Consider the following 24,719-nt stretch of genomic DNA (forward strand, 5'->3'; position numbering starts at 1 on the left):
GAAAGATATGCAAATACTGACATGTTACCTATGACGTTGACCCCTCCGGATTGGCCAGCATACCAAAAGACTTGCAGGTTGACCAGGGTCCCGTTTCGTATCACAGCGCGGAATGCAACTGACACCTCAGAGGAGGGGGCTTAATACTCGGGGCTAGGGTCAGAGTTAGGGTTTAATAATGACACTCAATGATTATTAGGAATACAGAACTACACAGTTCTTGCAATTATACCTTTAGACACGATGTAGTGGTCATCTAGTTTAAAAACAGGTACAAGAAATAACTGATGAAACTACCTCAGCTGGAGGCCATTCTTCCAGGAACAGGAGTGAAGGATGCCAGGTTATACGGTCAGAGGTAATAATAGTAATAATAATAATAATAATAGTTTAAACTCACGTTTAATAAAGAAGTGAGCACAGCTATACATCAGAGAGACAGCTGGGAGATATGCAAATTTAACAAGTTTGCTTACTGTCACAAAATCCGTAGGTTCAGATTTCTGTACGTACTCTGTTCCATTTAGCTCAGTATACACTCTTATCTCAGGGGAGACGTTAGGAGGACAGAGATGTTACTACTCCTTGTGGGGTATTTTTATTACGCTCTTGACCCGCAATATATCCAGATGACTAATATAGCACCCAAGAAATTGACAGACTTATGTATTTAAAGTTTGCAGAAGATGGACCACCTTACCCTGTCTGGGATGAGTGTGGTACTCCATTGTAATTACTTAGGAGTTATATAGGTTTTTCGTCCCATTGGAATACATGGGACGCCTCAATTAAATCCAATCATTAATCTGGTGAGACAGCTCTTATCCCTTTTACAAATAATAGTTTTCAAAAGATCCGGACTAACTTTTCAGAATGAATAGGTGTCATGTACTGAATGAATTCACAACTTCATATTTGTCCAACTCTATGATCTCATTCCTTGTTTTCCTCCGAGCCCCTCCTTTATCTGAAAAGTTAAGTGAACCAAAGTTCCCAGGATCTTGGTTTATAATATAATATAAAAACACTACTGTTTATATGTGCATGCAAAACACTATTTTTATATGTGTTATATATGAGAGATGTTCTTAATATGTGACATCATCTTCTAATTCATTATATTTTGCTAAATTAAAGGCATGTGTTTCTTTTAACCTCATATTGTTTCATCATTTTGTTAATGAGTCAGTTTTAATTCCATATACCATTGTCTAACAGAGGATTTGACAAAAGATTGTCTCGTGCAGTATTTAAGTCAATTAGTTTCACTAAGTTTAAGTGGTAATAGTTTTCATTAGAATTATTTATCCCTTAAAAGATGCACTAACCAGGCTCTGACCTGTATCTGACTTCTAAATATGCTATTCCAAGCAGTTTTCCAGAGTCTCTCGTTTTTTCAAAGCCAAAGTCTGTGCAAACACTTTTTTAGATCTATGACCTATCAATGTCTGTTAAGCCATCGTTTTTGCATATTATTTCAAGATATATTCTTATCTGTGCTAAACCACTAATTCCATAAACCCTAAATTCCAAATCTACAAGACTTGCAGCTTTGCTAGCGTAGAATGCAATAAGACCCCCTCCTTTCTCTACAGCCTGTTCATCGGGATAAGGAGAGAGGCCCCTTTTAGCAATAGAGCAGTTTCAAAGAACCACATTATAAGGACTCCATCTACCATCATTAGACAATAGTATAGTGGATTAACAACAAGGTACATTATAGTATATTATTACAAACTTAACACAAAAACATAACACTACACCCTTAAAATTCTATAATTCAATGGACATCATAATGTCTAGAGGTCTTGTTGTTCAATAGAAGGAGAAATAAACTGTACCACTTTCCCTTTTAATTAAATCAAATACTGCTTCCAGCTTTTAATCTTCTTATTAATACAGTAAAGTCATGAACAAGCAATAATACTTGTCAGTTTAAATAATATGTTTTCTTATTATAGCAAATACTTAAAACATACTATTAATCTTATGAAATCAAATAATTAGTTTTAGTTTCAAATACCATGCTGTCTAAAAAAAGGTTTTAATCATTTATTTTATTAATTTACAATACCTTTGTGTCTAATTACTAGTCTTTGACCATTATAAACTATAAACAGTGTAAATTATCACTGAACCTTTTTAACTATGAATGTGGCATTTCAAGATAAACTTAATTAATTTACTTCAGTTTAACAGTTGCTGCTAGAATTTATAATATCACTTTATTTCTTTGGTGAATCCCTCTAAGATTTAAATCCAAATACAGGCCAGTATAACTGCATTCAACTCTTATATTTTTTATAATGACTGAACTAGGCTTGACCCTGTTCTTTGTTCATACAAAATCCAGCTGAGACAGGTTTTTTCTTAAGACCTTGGCTGTTCAGTTTTAATGTTCATTTATTTGTGGTAAAGAATCTCTTTCTTATCTTGTTTGTAGGTGTGATTAACGTTCACTTTTAGCCGGAATGGTGCTTTTTTATTCCCAGATTACTAAGTACTTAATTAAAAACATGTGTAGACTGACCTATTTCATGGAGCAAGAGAGCCACCTACTGGCGGTACACGGATACTCCCTCTTTATCCTTCCTTCAAAAAACCTCTAACACTTCATTTTTATGTCAAAGTACATTCCATATGTGAAATCGCCTAGGACATGTCCAGCATATCCATACGTTCCCAGCAGGATTCAGCTTCTGTACCAGGTTTCGCTCTAGTTGTTTCCACAAGAAGTCCCTTGATCCAATGTTTCTCCAGCACAGGTGTGGATTTCCATGGTCTGACTTCATTCCTATAAGATACTTGGACACGTTTAGCTGTACATATTACTTCGATATATTTCCTTTTGTTCACACCGGGTCATTTTGCAAGGTATGCGCTCCATCCAGAATTCTAAAGGAGGTCAAAACTCACTGTGATTCATATTTTTGGGCACTCAATTACTGTTCTTTTCCACATCATCAGTAGCAAACTTAACATAAATGAATCTGAATCAGTTGATGAACCGTGCACTGTAGCTTACTGAGATCCTCCATGCAAAGGAGTCCAATGTTTTACTACATGGAATAACTAGTTCACCGTCACCTGTGACATTACTATACCAGAATCTGAATCATTAATGTAGATTAGGAATAGCAAAGGTCCTAATACTGATCCCTGTGGTACACCACTGGTTACCTCGCTCCATTTTGAGGGTGCTCCTCTAATCAAATTAGGGTTTGGGTTTGGTTTTGGGCTTGGGTTAGGATTGGGGTTCCGGTTCAGCTTCAATGTTTCGGGTTCTACCAGGGGAGTTATTCCAAGGCAGGTACAGTACTATTCCCAACGACAAAAAAAGACCAAAAATGTGGAACGCTTCACGAATTTGCGTGTCATCCTTGCGCAGGGGCCATGCTAATCTTCTCTGTATCGTTCCAATTTTAGTATATGTGCTGCCGTAGCGAACACACGGTGCTTACCTGATACGCGCCTCTATGTACAGCGAGTGGCTAAAGAGCGATTGGTCTTGTGGTGTGTCAAGCATAGTCCAATTGTGTCCAATTGCTCTGCGTATATGCATGGTTGTCCACAATCAACACGCAGAGGGTTACAAACTCTGAGGATATCACGTTTGCAGAAAGCGGCTGAATAAAGAAGTCTGCACATCTGCACCTTCAAACCGGCTGGGAAAGATATGCAAATACTGACATGTTACCTATGACGTTGACCCCTCCGGATTGGCCAGCATACCAAAAGACTTGCAGGTTGACCAGGGTCCCGTTTCGTATCACAGCGCGGAATGCAACTGACACCTCAGAGGAGGGGGCTTAATACTCGGGGCTAGGGTCAGAGTTAGGGTTTAATAATGACACTCAATGATTATTAGGAATACAGAACTACACAGTTCTTGCAATTATACCTTTAGACACGATGTAGTGGTCATCTAGTTTAAAAACAGGTACAAGAAATAACTGATGAAACTACCTCAGCTGGAGGCCATTCTTCCAGGAACAGGAGTGAAGGATGCCAGGTTATACGGTCAGAGGTAATAATAGTAATAATAATAATAATAATAGTTTAAACTCACGTTTAATAAAGAAGTGAGCACAGCTATACATCAGAGAGACAGCTGGGAGATATGCAAATTTAACAAGTTTGCTTACTGTCACAAAATCCGTAGGTTCAGATTTCTGTACGTACTCTGTTCCATTTAGCTCAGTATACACTCTTATCTCAGGGGAGACGTTAGGAGGACAGAGATGTTACTACTCCTTGTGGGGTATTTTTATTACGCTCTTGACCCGCAATATATCCAGATGACTAATATAGCACCCAAGAAATTGACAGACTTATGTATTTAAAGTTTGCAGAAGATGGACCACCTTACCCTGTCTGGGATGAGTGTGGTACTCCATTGTAATTACTTAGGAGTTATATAGGTTTTTCGTCCCATTGGAATACATGGGACGCCTCAATTAAATCCAATCATTAATCTGGTGAGACAGCTCTTATCCCTTTTACAAATAATAGTTTTCAAAAGATCCGGACTAACTTTTCAGAATGAATAGGTGTCATGTACTGAATGAATTCACAACTTCATATTTGTCCAACTCTATGATCTCATTCCTTGTTTTCCTCCGAGCCCCTCCTTTATCTGAAAAGTTAAGTGAACCAAAGTTCCCAGGATCTTGGTTTATAATATAATATAAAAACACTACTGTTTATATGTGCATGCAAAACACTATTTTTATATGTGTTATATATGAGAGATGTTCTTAATATGTGACATCATCTTCTAATTCATTATATTTTGCTAAATTAAAGGCATGTGTTTCTTTTAACCTCATATTGTTTCATCATTTTGTTAATGAGTCAGTTTTAATTCCATATACCATTGTCTAACAGAGGATTTGACAAAAGATTGTCTCGTGCAGTATTTAAGTCAATTAGTTTCACTAAGTTTAAGTGGTAATAGTTTTCATTAGAATTATTTATCCCTTAAAAGATGCACTAACCAGGCTCTGACCTGTATCTGACTTCTAAATATGCTATTCCAAGCAGTTTTCCAGAGTCTCTCGTTTTTTCAAAGCCAAAGTCTGTGCAAACACTTTTTTAGATCTATGACCTATCAATGTCTGTTAAGCCATCGTTTTTGCATATTATTTCAAGATATATTCTTATCTGTGCTAAACCACTAATTCCATAAACCCTAAATTCCAAATCTACAAGACTTGCAGCTTTGCTAGCGTAGAATGCAATAAGACCCCCTCCTTTCTCTACAGCCTGTTCATCGGGATAAGGAGAGAGGCCCCTTTTAGCAATAGAGCAGTTTCAAAGAACCACATTATAAGGACTCCATCTACCATCATTAGACAATAGTATAGTGGATTAACAACAAGGTACATTATAGTATATTATTACAAACTTAACACAAAAACATAACACTACACCCTTAAAATTCTATAATTCAATGGACATCATAATGTCTAGAGGTCTTGTTGTTCAATAGAAGGAGAAATAAACTGTACCACTTTCCCTTTTAATTAAATCAAATACTGCTTCCAGCTTTTAATCTTCTTATTAATACAGTAAAGTCATGAACAAGCAATAATACTTGTCAGTTTAAATAATATGTTTTCTTATTATAGCAAATACTTAAAACATACTATTAATCTTATGAAATCAAATAATTAGTTTTAGTTTCAAATACCATGCTGTCTAAAAAAAGGTTTTAATCATTTATTTTATTAATTTACAATACCTTTGTGTCTAATTACTAGTCTTTGACCATTATAAACTATAAACAGTGTAAATTATCACTGAACCTTTTTAACTATGAATGTGGCATTTCAAGATAAACTTAATTAATTTACTTCAGTTTAACAGTTGCTGCTAGAATTTATAATATCACTTTATTTCTTTGGTGAATCCCTCTAAGATTTAAATCCAAATACAGGCCAGTATAACTGCATTCAACTCTTATATTTTTTATAATGACTGAACTAGGCTTGACCCTGTTCTTTGTTCATACAAAATCCAGCTGAGACAGGTTTTTTCTTAAGACCTTGGCTGTTCAGTTTTAATGTTCATTTATTTGTGGTAAAGAATCTCTTTCTTATCTTGTTTGTAGGTGTGATTAACGTTCACTTTTAGCCGGAATGGTGCTTTTTTATTCCCAGATTACTAAGTACTTAATTAAAAACATGTGTAGACTGACCTATTTCATGGAGCAAGAGAGCCACCTACTGGCGGTACACGGATACTCCCTCTTTATCCTTCCTTCAAAAAACCTCTAACACTTCATTTTTATGTCAAAGTACATTCCATATGTGAAATCGCCTAGGACATGTCCAGCATATCCATATGTTCCCAGCAGGATTCAGCTTCTGTACCAGGTTTCGCTCTAGTTGTTTCCACAAGAAGTCCCTTGATCCAATGTTTCTCCAGCACAGGTGTGGATTTCCATGGTCTGACTTCATTCCTATAAGATACTTGGACACGTTTAGCTGTACATATTACTTCGATATATTTCCTTTTGTTCACACCGGGTCATTTTGCAAGGTATGCGCTCCATCCAGAATTCTAAAGGAGGTCAAAACTCACTGTGATTCATATTTTTGGGCACTCAATTACTGTTCTTTTCCACATCATCAGTAGCAAACTTAACATAAATGAATCTGAATCAGTTGATGAACCGTGCACTGTAGCTTACTGAGATCCTCCATGCAAAGGAGTCCAATGTTTTACTACATGGAATAACTAGTTCACCGTCACCTGTGACATTACTATACCAGAATCTGAATCATTAATGTAGATTAGGAATAGCAAAGGTCCTAATACTGATCCCTGTGGTACACCACTGGTTACCTCGCTCCATTTTGAGGGTGCTCCTCTAATCAAATTAGGGTTTGGGTTTGGTTTTGGGCTTGGGTTAGGATTGGGGTTCCGGTTCAGCTTCAATGTTTCGGGTTCTACCAGGGGAGTTATTCCAAGGCAGGTACAGTACTATTCCCAACGACAAAAAAAGACCAAAAATGTGGAACGCTTCACGAATTTGCGTGTCATCCTTGCGCAGGGGCCATGCTAATCTTCTCTGTATCGTTCCAATTTTAGTATATGTGCTGCCGTAGCGAACACACGGTGCTTACCTGATACGCGCCTCTATGTACAGCGAGTGGCTAAAGAGCGATTGGTCTTGTGGTGTGTCAAGCATAGTCCAATTGTGTCCAATTGCTCTGCGTATATGCATGGTTGTCCACAATCAACACGCAGAGGGTTACAAACTCTGAGGATATCACGTTTGCAGAAAGCGGCTGAATAAAGAAGTCTGCACATCTGCACCTTCAAACCGGCTGGGAAAGATATGCAAATACTGACATGTTACCTATGACGTTGACCCCTCCGGATTGGCCAGCATACCAAAAGACTTGCAGGTTGACCAGGGTCCCGTTTCGTATCACAGCGCGGAATGCAACTGACACCTCAGAGGAGGGGGCTTAATACTCGGGGCTAGGGTCAGAGTTAGGGTTTAATAATGACACTCAATGATTATTAGGAATACAGAACTACACAGTTCTTGCAATTATACCTTTAGACACGATGTAGTGGTCATCTAGTTTAAAAACAGGTACAAGAAATAACTGATGAAACTACCTCAGCTGGAGGCCATTCTTCCAGGAACAGGAGTGAAGGATGCCAGGTTATACGGTCAGAGGTAATAATAGTAATAATAATAATAATAATAGTTTAAACTCACGTTTAATAAAGAAGTGAGCACAGCTATACATCAGAGAGACAGCTGGGAGATATGCAAATTTAACAAGTTTGCTTACTGTCACAAAATCCGTAGGTTCAGATTTCTGTACGTACTCTGTTCCATTTAGCTCAGTATACACTCTTATCTCAGGGGAGACGTTAGGAGGACAGAGATGTTACTACTCCTTGTGGGGTATTTTTATTACGCTCTTGACCCGCAATATATCCAGATGACTAATATAGCACCCAAGAAATTGACAGACTTATGTATTTAAAGTTTGCAGAAGATGGACCACCTTACCCTGTCTGGGATGAGTGTGGTACTCCATTGTAATTACTTAGGAGTTATATAGGTTTTTCGTCCCATTGGAATACATGGGACGCCTCAATTAAATCCAATCATTAATCTGGTGAGACAGCTCTTATCCCTTTTACAAATAATAGTTTTCAAAAGATCCGGACTAACTTTTCAGAATGAATAGGTGTCATGTACTGAATGAATTCACAACTTCATATTTGTCCAACTCTATGATCTCATTCCTTGTTTTCCTCCGAGCCCCTCCTTTATCTGAAAAGTTAAGTGAACCAAAGTTCCCAGGATCTTGGTTTATAATATAATATAAAAACACTACTGTTTATATGTGCATGCAAAACACTATTTTTATATGTGTTATATATGAGAGATGTTCTTAATATGTGACATCATCTTCTAATTCATTATATTTTGCTAAATTAAAGGCATGTGTTTCTTTTAACCTCATATTGTTTCATCATTTTGTTAATGAGTCAGTTTTAATTCCATATACCATTGTCTAACAGAGGATTTGACAAAAGATTGTCTCGTGCAGTATTTAAGTCAATTAGTTTCACTAAGTTTAAGTGGTAATAGTTTTCATTAGAATTATTTATCCCTTAAAAGATGCACTAACCAGGCTCTGACCTGTATCTGACTTCTAAATATGCTATTCCAAGCAGTTTTCCAGAGTCTCTCGTTTTTTCAAGGCCAAAGTCTGTGCAAACACTTTTTTAGATCTATGACCTATCAATGTCTGTTAAGCCATCGTTTTTGCATATTATTTCAAGATATATTCTTATCTGTGCTAAACCACTAATTCCATAAACCCTAAATTCCAAATCTACAAGACTTGCAGCTTTGCTAGCGTAGAATGCAATAAGACCCCCTCCTTTCTCTACAGCCTGTTCATCGGGATAAGGAGAGAGGCCCCTTTTAGCAATAGAGCAGTTTCAAAGAACCACATTATAAGGACTCCATCTACCATCATTAGACAATAGTATAGTGGATTAACAACAAGGTACATTATAGTATATTATTACAAACTTAACACAAAAACATAACACTACACCCTTAAAATTCTATAATTCAATGGACATCATAATGTCTAGAGGTCTTGTTGTTCAATAGAAGGAGAAATAAACTGTACCACTTTCCCTTTTAATTAAATCAAATACTGCTTCCAGCTTTTAATCTTCTTATTAATACAGTAAAGTCATGAACAAGCAATAATACTTGTCAGTTTAAATAATATGTTTTCTTATTATAGCAAATACTTAAAACATACTATTAATCTTATGAAATCAAATAATTAGTTTTAGTTTCAAATACCATGCTGTCTAAAAAAAGGTTTTAATCATTTATTTTATTAATTTACAATACCTTTGTGTCTAATTACTAGTCTTTGACCATTATAAACTATAAACAGTGTAAATTATCACTGAACCTTTTTAACTATGAATGTGGCATTTCAAGATAAACTTAATTAATTTACTTCAGTTTAACAGTTGCTGCTAGAATTTATAATATCACTTTATTTCTTTGGTGAATCCCTCTAAGATTTAAATCCAAATACAGGCCAGTATAACTGCATTCAACTCTTATATTTTTTATAATGACTGAACTAGGCTTGACCCTGTTCTTTGTTCATACAAAATCCAGCTGAGACAGGTTTTTTCTTAAGACCTTGGCTGTTCAGTTTTAATGTTCATTTATTTGTGGTAAAGAATCTCTTTCTTATCTTGTTTGTAGGTGTGATTAACGTTCACTTTTAGCCGGAATGGTGCTTTTTTATTCCCAGATTACTAAGTACTTAATTAAAAACATGTGTAGACTGACCTATTTCATGGAGCAAGAGAGCCACCTACTGGCGGTACACGGATACTCCCTCTTTATCCTTCCTTCAAAAAACCTCTAACACTTCATTTTTATGTCAAAGTACATTCCATATGTGAAATCGCCTAGGACATGTCCAGCATATCCATACGTTCCCAGCAGGATTCAGCTTCTGTACCAGGTTTCGCTCTAGTTGTTTCCACAAGAAGTCCCTTGATCCAATGTTTCTCCAGCACAGGTGTGGATTTCCATGGTCTGACTTCATTCCTATAAGATACTTGGACACGTTTAGCTGTACATATTACTTCGATATATTTCCTTTTGTTCACACCGGGTCATTTTGCAAGGTATGCGCTCCATCCAGAATTCTAAAGGAGGTCAAAACTCACTGTGATTCATATTTTTGGGCACTCAATTACTGTTCTTTTCCACATCATCAGTAGCAAACTTAACATAAATGAATCTGAATCAGTTGATGAACCGTGCACTGTAGCTTACTGAGATCCTCCATGCAAAGGAGTCCAATGTTTTACTACATGGAATAACTAGTTCACCGTCACCTGTGACATTACTATACCAGAATCTGAATCATTAATGTAGATTAGGAATAGCAAAGGTCCTAATACTGATCCCTGTGGTACACCACTGGTTACCTCGCTCCATTTTGAGGGTGCTCCTCTAATCAAATTAGGGTTTGGGTTTGGTTTTGGGCTTGGGTTAGGATTGGGGTTCCGGTTCAGCTTCAATGTTTCGGGTTCTACCAGGGGAGTTATTCCAAGGCAGGTACAGTACTATTCCCAACGACAAAAAAAGACCAAAAATGTGGAACGCTTCACGAATTTGCGTGTCATCCTTGCGCAGGGGCCATGCTAATCTTCTCTGTATCGTTCCAATTTTAGTATATGTGCTGCCGTAGCGAACACACGGTGCTTACCTGATACGCGCCTCTATGTACAGCGAGTGGCTAAAGAGCGATTGGTCTTGTGGTGTGTCAAGCATAGTCCAATTGTGTCCAATTGCTCTGCGTATATGCATGGTTGTCCACAATCAACACGCAGAGGGTTACAAACTCTGAGGATATCACGTTTGCAGAAAGCGGCTGAATAAAGAAGTCTGCACATCTGCACCTTCAAACCGGCTGGGAAAGATATGCAAATACTGACATGTTACCTATGACGTTGACCCCTCCGGATTGGCCAGCATACCAAAAGACTTGCAGGTTGACCAGGGTCCCGTTTCGTATCACAGCGCGGAATGCAACTGACACCTCAGAGGAGGGGGCTTAATACTCGGGGCTAGGGTCAGAGTTAGGGTTTAATAATGACACTCAATGATTATTAGGAATACAGAACTACACAGTTCTTGCAATTATACCTTTAGACACGATGTAGTGGTCATCTAGTTTAAAAACAGGTACAAGAAATAACTGATGAAACTACCTCAGCTGGAGGCCATTCTTCCAGGAACAGGAGTGAAGGATGCCAGGTTATACGGTCAGAGGTAATAATAGTAATAATAATAATAATAATAGTTTAAACTCACGTTTAATAAAGAAGTGAGCACAGCTATACATCAGAGAGACAGCTGGGAGATATGCAAATTTAACAAGTTTGCTTACTGTCACAAAATCCGTAGGTTCAGATTTCTGTACGTACTCTGTTCCATTTAGCTCAGTATACACTCTTATCTCAGGGGAGACGTTAGGAGGACAGAGATGTTACTACTCCTTGTGGGGTATTTTTATTACGCTCTTGACCCGCAATATATCCAGATGACTAATATAGCACCCAAGAAATTGACAGACTTATGTATTTAAAGTTTGCAGAAGATGGACCACCTTACCCTGTCTGGGATGAGTGTGGTACTCCATTGTAATTACTTAGGAGTTATATAGGTTTTTCGTCCCATTGGAATACATGGGACGCCTCAATTAAATCCAATCATTAATCTGGTGAGACAGCTCTTATCCCTTTTACAAATAATAGTTTTCAAAAGATCCGGACTAACTTTTCAGAATGAATAGGTGTCATGTACTGAATGAATTCACAACTTCATATTTGTCCAACTCTATGATCTCATTCCTTGTTTTCCTCCGAGCCCCTCCTTTATCTGAAAAGTTAAGTGAACCAAAGTTCCCAGGATCTTGGTTTATAATATAATATAAAAACACTACTGTTTATATGTGCATGCAAAACACTATTTTTATATGTGTTATATATGAGAGATGTTCTTAATATGTGACATCATCTTCTAATTCATTATATTTTGCTAAATTAAAGGCATGTGTTTCTTTTAACCTCATATTGTTTCATCATTTTGTTAATGAGTCAGTTTTAATTCCATATACCATTGTCTAACAGAGGATTTGACAAAAGATTGTCTCGTGCAGTATTTAAGTCAATTAGTTTCACTAAGTTTAAGTGGTAATAGTTTTCATTAGAATTATTTATCCCTTAAAAGATGCACTAACCAGGCTCTGACCTGTATCTGACTTCTAAATATGCTATTCCAAGCAGTTTTCCAGAGTCTCTCGTTTTTTCAAGGCCAAAGTCTGTGCAAACACTTTTTTAGATCTATGACCTATCAATGTCTGTTAAGCCATCGTTTTTGCATATTATTTCAAGATATATTCTTATCTGTGCTAAACCACTAATTCCATAAACCCTAAATTCCAAATCTACAAGACTTGCAGCTTTGCTAGCGTAGAATGCAATAAGACCCCCTCCTTTCTCTACAGCCTGTTCATCGGGATAAGGAGAGAGGCCCCTTTTAGCAATAGAGCAGTTTCAAAGAACCACATTATAAGGACTCCATCTACCATCATTAGACAATAGTATAGTGGATTAACAACAAGGTACATTATAGTATATTATTACAAACTTAACACAAAAACATAACACTACACCCTTAAAATTCTATAATTCAATGGACATCATAATGTCTAGAGGTCTTGTTGTTCAATAGAAGGAGAAATAAACTGTACCACTTTCCCTTTTAATTAAATCAAATACTGCTTCCAGCTTTTAATCTTCTTATTAATACAGTAAAGTCATGAACAAGCAATAATACTTGTCAGTTTAAATAATATGTTTTCTTATTATAGCAAATACTTAAAACATACTATTAATCTTATGAAATCAAATAATTAGTTTTAGTTTCAAATACCATGCTGTCTAAAAAAAGGTTTTAATCATTTATTTTATTAATTTACAATACCTTTGTGTCTAATTACTAGTCTTTGACCATTATAAACTATAAACAGTGTAAATTATCACTGAACCTTTTTAACTATGAATGTGGCATTTCAAGATAAACTTAATTAATTTACTTCAGTTTAACAGTTGCTGCTAGAATTTATAATATCACTTTATTTCTTTGGTGAATCCCTCTAAGATTTAAATCCAAATACAGGCCAGTATAACTGCATTCAACTCTTATATTTTTTATAATGACTGAACTAGGCTTGACCCTGTTCTTTGTTCATACAAAATCCAGCTGAGACAGGTTTTTTCTTAAGACCTTGGCTGTTCAGTTTTAATGTTCATTTATTTGTGGTAAAGAATCTCTTTCTTATCTTGTTTGTAGGTGTGATTAACGTTCACTTTTAGCCGGAATGGTGCTTTTTTATTCCCAGATTACTAAGTACTTAATTAAAAACATGTGTAGACTGACCTATTTCATGGAGCAAGAGAGCCACCTACTGGCGGTACACGGATACTCCCTCTTTATCCTTCCTTCAAAAAACCTCTAACACTTCATTTTTATGTCAAAGTACATTCCATATGTGAAATCGCCTAGGACATGTCCAGCATATCCATACGTTCCCAGCAGGATTCAGCTTCTGTACCAGGTTTCGCTCTAGTTGTTTCCACAAGAAGTCCCTTGATCCAATGTTTCTCCAGCACAGGTGTGGATTTCCATGGTCTGACTTCATTCCTATAAGATACTTGGACACGTTTAGCTGTACATATTACTTCGATATATTTCCTTTTGTTCACACCGGGTCATTTTGCAAGGTATGCGCTCCATCCAGAATTCTAAAGGAGGTCAAAACTCACTGTGATTCATATTTTTGGGCACTCAATTACTGTTCTTTTCCACATCATCAGTAGCAAACTTAACATAAATGAATCTGAATCAGTTGATGAACCGTGCACTGTAGCTTACTGAGATCCTCCATGCAAAGGAGTCCAATGTTTTACTACATGGAATAACTAGTTCACCGTCACCTGTGACATTACTATATCAGAATCTGAATCATTAATGTAGATTAGGAATAGCAAAGGTCCTAATACTGATCCCTGTGGTACACCACTGGTTACCTCGCTCCATTTTGAGGGTGCTCCTCTAATCAAATTAGGGTTTGGGTTTGGTTTTGGGCTTGGGTTAGGATTGGGGTTCCGGTTCAGCTTCAATGTTTCGGGTTCTACCAGGGGAGTTATTCCAAGGCAGGTACAGTACTATTCCCAACGACAAAAAAAGACCAAAAATGTGGAACGCTTCACGAATTTGCGTGTCATCCTTGCGCAGGGGCCATGCTAATCTTCTCTGTATCGTTCCAATTTTAGTATATGTGCTGCCGTAGCGAACACACGGTGCTTACCTGATACGCGCCTCTATGTACAGCGAGTGGCTAAAGAGCGATTGGTCTTGTGGTGTGTCAAGCATAGTCCAATTGTGTCCAATTGCTCTGCGTATATGCATGGTTGTCCACAATCAACACGCAGAGGGTTACAAACTCTGAGGATATCACGTTTGCAGAAAGCGGCTGAATAAAGAAGTCTGCACATCTGCACCTTCAAACCGGCTGGGAAAGATATGCAAATACTGACATGTTACCTATGACGTTGACCCCTCCGGATTGGCCAGCATACCAAAAGACTTGCAGGTTGACCAGGGTCCCGTTTCGTATCACAGCGCGGAATGCAACTGACACCTCAGAGGAGGGGGCTTAATACTCGGGGCTAGGGTCAGAGTTAGGGTTTAATAATGACACTCAATGATTATTAGGAATACAGAACTACACAGTTCTTGCAATTATACCTTTAGACACGATGTAGTGGTCATCTAGTTTAAAAACAGGTACAAGAAATAACTGATGAAACTACCTCAGCTGGAGGCCATTCTTCCAGGAACAGGAGTGAAGGATGCCAGGTTATACGGTCAGAGGTAATAATAGTAATAATAATAATAATAATAGTTTAAACTCACGTTTAATAAAGAAGTGAGCACAGCTATACATCAGAGAGACAGCTGGGAGATATGCAAATTTAACAAGTTTGCTTACTGTCACAAAATCCGTAGGTTCAGATTTCTGTACGTACTCTGTTCCATTTAGCTCAGTATACACTCTTATCTCAGGGGAGACGTTAGGAGGACAGAGATGTTACTACTCCTTGTGGGGTATTTTTATTACGCTCTTGACCCGCAATATATCCAGATGACTAATATAGCACCCAAGAAATTGACAGACTTATGTATTTAAAGTTTGCAGAAGATGGACCACCTTACCCTGTCTGGGATGAGTGTGGTACTCCATTGTAATTACTTAGGAGTTATATAGGTTTTTCGTCCCATTGGAATACATGGGACGCCTCAATTAAATCCAATCATTAATCTGGTGAGACAGCTCTTATCCCTTTTACAAATAATAGTTTTCAAAAGATCCGGACTAACTTTTCAGAATGAATAGGTGTCATGTACTGAATGAATTCACAACTTCATATTTGTCCAACTCTATGATCTCATTCCTTGTTTTCCTCCGAGCCCCTCCTTTATCTGAAAAGTTAAGTGAACCAAAGTTCCCAGGATCTTGGTTTATAATATAATATAAAAACACTACTGTTTATATGTGCATGCAAAACACTATTTTTATATGTGTTATATATGAGAGATGTTCTTAATATGTGACATCATCTTCTAATTCATTATATTTTGCTAAATTAAAGGCATGTGTTTCTTTTAACCTCATATTGTTTCATCATTTTGTTAATGAGTCAGTTTTAATTCCATATACCATTGTCTAACAGAGGATTTGACAAAAGATTGTCTCGTGCAGTATTTAAGTCAATTAGTTTCACTAAGTTTAAGTGGTAATAGTTTTCATTTGAATTATTTATCCCTTAAAAGATGCACTAACCAGGCTCTGACCTGTATCTGACTTCTAAATATGCTATTCCAAGCAGTTTTCCAGAGTCTCTTGTTTTTTCAAGGCCAAAGTCTGTGCAAACACTTTTTTAGATCTATGACCTATCAATGTCTGTTAAGCCATCGTTTTTGCATATTATTTCAAGATATATTCTTATCTGTGCTAAACCACTAATTCCATAAACCCTAAATTCCAAATCTACAAGACTTGCAGCTTTGCTAGCGTAGAATGCAATAAGACCCCCTCCTTTCTCTACAGCCTGTTCATCGGGATAAGGAGAGAGGCCCCTTTTAGCAATAGAGCAGTTTCAAAGAACCACATTATAAGGACTCCATCTACCATCATTAGACAATAGTATAGTGGATTAACAACAAGGTACATTATAGTATATTATTACAAACTTAACACAAAAACATAACACTACACCCTTAAAATTCTATAATTCAATGGACATCATAATGTCTAGAGGTCTTGTTGTTCAATAGAAGGAGAAATAAACTGTACCACTTTCCCTTTTAATTAAATCAAATACTGCTTCCAGCTTTTAATCTTCTTATTAATACAGTAAAGTCATGAACAAGCAATAATACTTGTCAGTTTAAATAATATGTTTTCTTATTATAGCAAATACTTAAAACATACTATTAATCTTATGAAATCAAATAATTAGTTTTAGTTTCAAATACCATGCTGTCTAAAAAAAGGTTTTAATCATTTATTTTATTAATTTACAATACCTTTGTGTCTAATTACTAGTCTTTGACCATTATAAACTATAAACAGTGTAAATTATCACTGAACCTTTTTAACTATGAATGTGGCATTTCAAGATAAACTTAATTAATTTACTTCAGTTTAACAGTTGCTGCTAGAATTTATAATATCACTTTATTTCTTTGGTGAATCCCTCTAAGATTTAAATCCAAATACAGGCCAGTATAACTGCATTCAACTCTTATATTTTTTATAATGACTGAACTAGGCTTGACCCTGTTCTTTGTTCATACAAAATCCAGCTGAGACAGAATTTTTCTTAAGACCTTGGCTGTTCAGTTTTAATGTTCATTTATTTGTGGTAAAGAATCTCTTTCTTATCTTGTTTGTAGGTGTGATTAACGTTCACTTTTAGCCAGAATGGTGCTTTTTTATTCCCAGATTACTAAGTACTTAATTAAAAACATGTGTAGACTGACCTATTTCATGGAGCAAGAGAGCCACCTACTGGCGGTACACGGATACTCCCTCTTTATCCTTCCTTCAAAAAACCTCTAACACTTCATTTTTATGTCAAAGTACATTCCATATGTGAAATCGCCTAGGACATGTCCAGCATATCCATACGTTCCCAGCAGGATTCAGCTTCTGTACCAGGTTTCGCTCTAGTTGTTTCCACAAGAAGTCCCTTGATCCAATGTTTCTCCAGCACAGGTGTGGATTTCCATGGTCTGACTTCATTCCTATAAGATACTTGGACACGTTTAGCTGTACATATTACTTCGATATATTTCCTTTTGTTCACACCGGGTCATTTTGCAAGGTATGCGCTCCATCCAGAATTCTAAAGGAGGTCAAAACTCACTGTGATTCATATTTTTGGGCACTCAATTACTGTTCTTTTCCACATCATCAGTAGCAAACTTAACATAAATGAATCTGAATCAGTTGATGAACCGTGCACTGTAGCTTACTGAGATCCTCCATGCAAAGGAGTCCAATGTTTTACTACATGGAATAACTAGTTCACCGTCACCTGTGACATTACTATACCAGAATCTGAATCATTAATGTAGATTAGGAATAGCAGAGGTCCTAATACTGATCCCTGTGGTACACCACTGGTTACCTCGCTCCATTTTGAGGGTGCTCCTCTAATCAAATTAGGGTTTGGGTTTGGTTTTGGGCTTGGGTTAGGATTGGGGTTCCGGTTCAGCTTCAATGTTTCGGGTTCTACCAGGGGAGTTATTCCAAGGCAGGTACAGTACTATTCCCAACGACAAAAAAATGACCAAAAATGTGGAACGCTTCACGAATTTGCATGTCATCCTTGCGCAGGGGCCATGCTAATCTTCTCTGTATCGTTCCAATTTTAGTATATGTGCTGCCGTAGCGAACACACGGTGCTTACCTGATACGCGCCTCTATGTACAGCGAGTGGCTAAAGAGCGATTGGTCTTGTGGTGTGTCAAGCATAGTCCAATTGTGTCCAATTGCTCTGCGTATATGCATGGTTGTCCACAATCAACACGCAGAGGGTTACAAACTCTGAGGATATCACGTTTGCAGAAAGCGGCTGAATAAAGAAGTCTGCACATCTGCACCTTCAAACCGGCTGGGAAAGATATGCAAATACTGACATGTTACCTATGACGTTGACCCCTCCGGATTGGCCAGCATACCAAAAGACTTGCAGGTTGACCAGGGTCCCGTTTCGTATCACAGCGCGGAATGCAACTGACACCTCAGAGGAGGGGGCTTAATACTCGGGGCTAGGGTCAGAGTTAGGGTTTAATAATGACACTCAATGATTATTAGGAATACAGAACTACACAGTTCTTGCAATTATACCTTTAGACACGATGTAGTGGTCATCTAGTTTAAAAACAGGTACAAGAAATAACTGATGAAACTACCTCAGCTGGAGGCCATTCTTCCAGGAACAGGAGTGAAGGATGCCAGGTTATACGGTCAGAGGTAATAATAGTAATAATAATAATAATAATAGTTTAAACTCACGTTTAATAAAGAAGTGAGCACAGCTATACATCAGAGAGACAGCTGGGAGATATGCAAATTTAACAAGTTTGCTTACTGTCACAAAATCCGTAGGTTCAGATTTCTGTACGTACTCTGTTCCATTTAGCTCAGTATACACTCTTATCTCAGGGGAGACGTTAGGAGGACAGAGATGTTACTACTCCTTGTGGGGTATTTTTATTACGCTCTTGACCCGCAATATATCCAGATGACTAATATAGCACCCAAGAAATTGACAGACTTATGTATTTAAAGTTTGCAGAAGATGGACCACCTTACCCTGTCTGGGATGAGTGTGGTACTCCATTGTAATTACTTAGGAGTTATATAGGTTTTTCGTCCCATTGGAATACATGGGACGCCTCAATTAAATCCAATCATTAATCTGGTGAGACAGCTCTTATCCCTTTTACAAATAATAGTTTTCAAAAGATCCGGACTAACTTTTCAGAATGAATAGGTGTCATGTACTGAATGAATTCACAACTTCATATTTGTCCAACTCTATGATCTCATTCCTTGTTTTCCTCCGAGCCCCTCCTTTATCTGAAAAGTTAAGTGAACCAAAGTTCCCAGGATCTTGGTTTATAATATAATATAAAAACACTACTGTTTATATGTGCATGCAAAACACTATTTTTATATGTGTTATATATGAGAGATGTTCTTAATATGTGACATCATCTTCTAATTCATTATATTTTGCTAAATTAAAGGCATGTGTTTCTTTTAACCTCATATTGTTTCATCATTTTGTTAATGAGTCAGTTTTAATTCCATATACCATTGTCTAACAGAGGATTTGACAAAAGATTGTCTCGTGCAGTATTTAAGTCAATTAGTTTCACTAAGTTTAAGTGGTAATAGTTTTCATTTGAATTATTTATCCCTTAAAAGATGCACTAACCAGGCTCTGACCTGTATCTGACTTCTAAATATGCTATTCCAAGCAGTTTTCCAGAGTCTCTTGTTTTTTCAAGGCCAAAGTCTGTGCAAACACTTTTTTAGATCTATGACCTATCAATGTCTGTTAAGCCATCATTTTTGCATATTATTTCAAGATATATTCTTATCTGTGCTAAACCACTAATTCCATAAACCCTAAATTCCAAATCTACAAGACTTGCAGCTTTGCTAGCGTAGAATGCAATAAGACCCCCTCCTTTCTCTACAGCCTGTTCATCGGGATAAGGAGAGAGGCCCCTTTTAGCAATAGAGCAGTTTCAAAGAACCACATTATAAGGACTCCATCTACCATCATTAGACAATAGTATAGTGGATTAACAACAAGGTACATTATAGTATATTATTACAAACTTAACACAAAAACATAACACAACACCCTTAAAATTCTATAATTCAATGGACATCATAATGTCTAGAGGTCTTGTTGTTCAATAGAAGGAGAAATAAACTGTACCACTTTCCCTTTTAATTAAATCAAATACTGCTTCCAGCTTTTAATCTTCTTATTAATACAGTAAAGTCATGAACAAGCAATAATACTTGTCAGTTTAAATAATATGTTTTCTTATTATAGCAAATACTTAAAACATACTATTAATCTTATGAAATCAAATAATTAGTTTTAGTTTCAAATACCATGCTGTCTAAAAAAAGGTTTTAATCATTTATTTTATTAATTTACAATACCTTTGTGTCTAATTACTAGTCTTTGACCATTATAAACTATAAACAGTGTAAATTATCACTGAACCTTTTTAACTATGAATGTGGCATTTCAAGATAAACTTAATTAATTTACTTCAGTTTAACAGTTGCTGCTAGAATTTATAATATCACTTTATTTCTTTGGTGAATCCCTCTAAGATTTAAATCCAAATACAGGCCAGTATAACTGCATTCAACTCTTATATTTTTTATAATGACTGAACTAGGCTTGACCCTGTTCTTTGTTCATACAAAATCCAGCTGAGACAGGTTTTTTCTTAAGACCTTGGCTGTTCAGTTTTAATGTTCATTTATTTGTGGTAAAGAATCTCTTTCTTATCTTGTTTGTAGGTGTGATTAACGTTCACTTTTAGCCGGAATGGTGCTTTTTTATTCCCAGATTACTAAGTACTTAATTAAAAACATGTGTAGACTGACCTATTTCATGGAGCAAGAGAGCCACCTACTGGCGGTACACGGATACTCCCTCTTTATCCTTCCTTCAAAAAACCTCTAACACTTCATTTTTATGTCAAAGTACATTCCATATGTGAAATCGCCTAGGACATGTCCAGCATATCCATACGTTCCCAGCAGGATTCAGCTTCTGTACCAGGTTTCGCTCTAGTTGTTTCCACAAGAAGTCCCTTGATCCAATGTTTCTCCAGCACAGGTGTGGATTTCCATGGTCTGACTTCATTCCTATAAGATACTTGGACACGTTTAGCTGTACATATTACTTCGATATATTTCCTTTTGTTCACACCGGGTCATTTTGCAAGGTATGCGCTCCATCCAGAATTCTAAAGGAGGTCAAAACTCACTGTGATTCATATTTTTGGGCACTCAATTACTGTTCTTTTCCACATCATCAGTAGCAAACTTAACATAAATGAATCTGAATCAGTTGATGAACCGTGCACTGTAGCTTACTGAGATCCTCCATGCAAAGGAGTCCAATGTTTTACTACATGGAATAACTAGTTCATCGTCACCTGTGACATTACTATACCAGAATCTGAATCATTAATGTAGATTAGGAATAGCAAAGGTCCTAATACTGATCCCTGTGGTACACCACTGGTTACCTCGCTCCATTTTGAGGGTGCTCCTCTAATCAAATTAGGGTTTGGGTTTGGTTTTGGGCTTGGGTTAGGATTGGGGTTCCGGTTCAGCTTCAATGTTTCGGGTTCTACCAGGGGAGTTATTCCAAGGCAGGTACAGTACTATTCCCAACGACAAAAAAAGACCAAAAATGTGGAACGCTTCACGAATTTGCGTGTCATCCTTGCGCAGGGGCCATGCTAATCTTCTCTGTATCGTTCCAATTTTAGTATATGTGCTGCCGTAGCGAACACACGGTGCTTACCTGATACGCGCCTCTATGTACAGCGAGTGGCTAAAGAGCGATTGGTCTTGTGGTGTGTCAAGCATAGTCCAATTGTGTCCAATTGCTCTGCGTATATGCATGGTTGTCCACAATCAACACGCAGAGGGTTACAAACTCTGAGGATATCACGTTTGCAGAAAGCGGCTGAATAAAGAAGTCTGCACATCTGCACCTTCAAACCGGCTGGGAAAGATATGCAAATACTGACATGTTACCTATGACGTTGACCCCTCCGGATTGGCCAGCATACCAAAAGACTTGCAGGTTGACCAGGGTCCCGTTTCGTATCACAGCGCGGAATGCAACTGACACCTCAGAGGAGGGGGCTTAACCCTTTGCGGTCCATTTATTAATCGCGCGTCAGGCACGCCAGGAATAATTAATTTTCACACGCGCAGTTAATTTTATACGCGCTGTTTAAAAGTATTTTTTTTCACAGTCAAACGGGTTTAAATGGCTCTGCATATCAACAAAGCACACACTAGGCATCTCCAGCCCCGCCCCAGCCTTTTGTTTGCTATAGCGTTCAGCTGTGTAAGAAATAAATAATAATAATAATAATAGTCGTACATACCGATCGATCATCTCCAGATCACTCGTTTTATCACCAAACTCCTCAATAATGCGATCAAAGTCATTATTTTATTACTATAACATCTGAAAAAAGCTCTGCAAATGTCCATGATAGTCTCAGTGCGCTGACGCACTTAGCCAGCTTGTTTATTATGGACGCCCATTATCTGATACCTGATACCATGTATGACTATTCATGAAATACGCCTTTTTTTTTTTTTTTTTTTTTTCCGACTTGTCTCGGCTCCTGTCGCTACCACTCGGCAATTGAATGGTTTTCTCGGCTTTTTCCGGAGAAAAAACGACTAAACACCCGTTTATTGCGTTGCTATAATGATGTCGGACCCAGTCCGACAAAGGACCTGTGAGGAATAATTGCAATGTCGGACCCAGTCCGACAATGGACCGCAAAGGGTTAATACTCGGGGCTAGGGTCAGAGTTAGGTGAATAGGTGTCATGTACTGAATGAATTCACAACTTCATATTTGTCCAACTCTATGATCTCATTCCTTGTTTTCCTCCGAGCCCCTCCTTTATCTGAAAAGTTAAGTGAACCAAAGTTCCCAGGATCTTGGTTTATAATATAATATAAAAACACTACTGTTTATATGTGCATGCAAAACACTATTTTTATATGTGTTATATATGAGAGATGTTCTTAATATGTGACATCATCTTCTAATTCATTATATTTTGCTAAATTAAAGGCATGTGTTTCTTTTAACCTCATATTGTTTCATCATTTTGTTAATGAGTCAGTTTTAATTCCATATACCATTGTCTAACAGAGGATTTGACAAAAGATTGTCTCGTGCAGTATTTAAGTCAATTAGTTTCACTAAGTTTAAGTGGTAATAGTTTTCATTAGAATTATTTATCCCTTAAAAGATGCACTAACCAGGCTCTGACCTGTATCTGACTTCTAAATATGCTATTCCAAGCAGTTTTCCAGAGTCTCTCGTTTTTTCAAGGCCAAAGTCTGTGCAAACACTTTTTTAGATCTATGACCTATCAATGTCTGTTAAGCCATCGTTTTTGCATATTATTTCAAGATATATTCTTATCTGTGCTAAACCACTAATTCCATAAACCCTAAATTCCAAATCTACAAGACTTGCAGCTTTGCTAGCGTAGAATGCAATAAGACCCCCTCCTTTCTCTACAGCCTGTTCATCGGGATAAGGAGAGAGGCCCCTTTTAGCAATAGAGCAGTTTCAAAGAACCACATTATAAGGACTCCATCTACCATCATTAGACAATAGTATAGTGGATTAACAACAAGGTACATTATAGTATATTATTACAAACTTAACACAAAAACATAACACTACACCCTTAAAATTCTATAATTCAATGGACATCATAATGTCTAGAGGTCTTGTTGTTCAATAGAAGGAGAAATAAACTGTACCACTTTCCCTTTTAATTAAATCAAATACTGCTTCCAGCTTTTAATCTTCTTATTAATACAGTAAAGTCATGAACAAGCAATAATACTTGTCAGTTTAAATAATATGTTTTCTTATTATAGCAAATACTTAAAACATACTATTAATCTTATGAAATCAAATAATTAGTTTTAGTTTCAAATACCATGCTGTCTAAAAAAAGGTTTTAATCATTTATTTTATTAATTTACAATACCTTTGTGTCTAATTACTAGTCTTTGACCATTATAAACTATAAACAGTGTAAATTATCACTGAACCTTTTTAACTATGAATGTGGCATTTCAAGATAAACTTAATTAATTTACTTCAGTTTAACAGTTGCTGCTAGAATTTATAATATCACTTTATTTCTTTGGTGAATCCCTCTAAGATTTAAATCCAAATACAGGCCAGTATAACTGCATTCAACTCTTATATTTTTTATAATGACTGAACTAGGCTTGACCCTGTTCTTTGTTCATACAAAATCCAGCTGAGACAGGTTTTTTCTTAAGACCTTGGCTGTTCAGTTTTAATGTTCATTTATTTGTGGTAAAGAATCTCTTTCTTATCTTGTTTGTAGGTGTGATTAACGTTCACTTTTAGCCGGAATGGTGCTTTTTTATTCCCAGATTACTAAGTACTTAATTAAAAACATGTGTAGACTGACCTATTTCATGGAGCAAGAGAGCCACCTACTGGCGGTACACGGATACTCCCTCTTTATCCTTCCTTCAAAAAACCTCTAACACTTCATTTTTATGTCAAAGTACATTCCATATGTGAAATCGCCTAGGACATGTCCAGCATATCCATACGTTCCCAGCAGGATTCAGCTTCTGTACCAGGTTTCGCTCTAGTTGTTTCCACAAGAAGTCCCTTGATCC

The 24,719-nt window shown here is 36.9% G+C and overlaps 6 non-coding genes across 6 annotated transcripts; all 6 read right to left on the bottom strand.

Annotated features, from left to right (window-relative positions):
- Positions 1 to 3,343: 3,343 nt before the first annotated feature.
- On the bottom strand, positions 3,344 to 3,450 carry LOC131736167 (U6 spliceosomal RNA). Its single transcript, XR_009327970.1, has one exon. It is a non-coding gene; the product is annotated as a U6 spliceosomal RNA (small nuclear RNA).
- Positions 3,451 to 7,012: 3,562 nt separating this feature from the next.
- LOC131736168 (U6 spliceosomal RNA) lies at positions 7,013 to 7,119 on the bottom strand. The gene has a single exon (XR_009327971.1). It is a non-coding gene; the product is annotated as a U6 spliceosomal RNA (small nuclear RNA).
- Positions 7,120 to 10,681: 3,562 nt separating this feature from the next.
- On the bottom strand, positions 10,682 to 10,788 carry LOC131736169 (U6 spliceosomal RNA). Its single transcript, XR_009327972.1, has one exon. It is a non-coding gene; the product is annotated as a U6 spliceosomal RNA (small nuclear RNA).
- A 3,562-nt stretch (positions 10,789 to 14,350) lies between these two features.
- On the bottom strand, positions 14,351 to 14,457 carry LOC131736170 (U6 spliceosomal RNA). Its single transcript, XR_009327973.1, has one exon. It is a non-coding gene; the product is annotated as a U6 spliceosomal RNA (small nuclear RNA).
- A 3,563-nt stretch (positions 14,458 to 18,020) lies between these two features.
- Positions 18,021 to 18,127, bottom strand: LOC131736187 (U6 spliceosomal RNA). Its single transcript, XR_009327991.1, has one exon. It is a non-coding gene; the product is annotated as a U6 spliceosomal RNA (small nuclear RNA).
- A 3,562-nt stretch (positions 18,128 to 21,689) lies between these two features.
- Positions 21,690 to 21,796, bottom strand: LOC131736171 (U6 spliceosomal RNA). The gene has a single exon (XR_009327974.1). It is a non-coding gene; the product is annotated as a U6 spliceosomal RNA (small nuclear RNA).
- Positions 21,797 to 24,719: the final 2,923 nt, after the last annotated feature.

This window comes from Acipenser ruthenus, unplaced genomic scaffold (assembly GCF_902713425.1).
Source record: "Acipenser ruthenus unplaced genomic scaffold, fAciRut3.2 maternal haplotype, whole genome shotgun sequence".
In the NCBI taxonomy this organism is placed as follows: Eukaryota; Metazoa; Chordata; class Actinopteri; order Acipenseriformes; family Acipenseridae; genus Acipenser; species Acipenser ruthenus.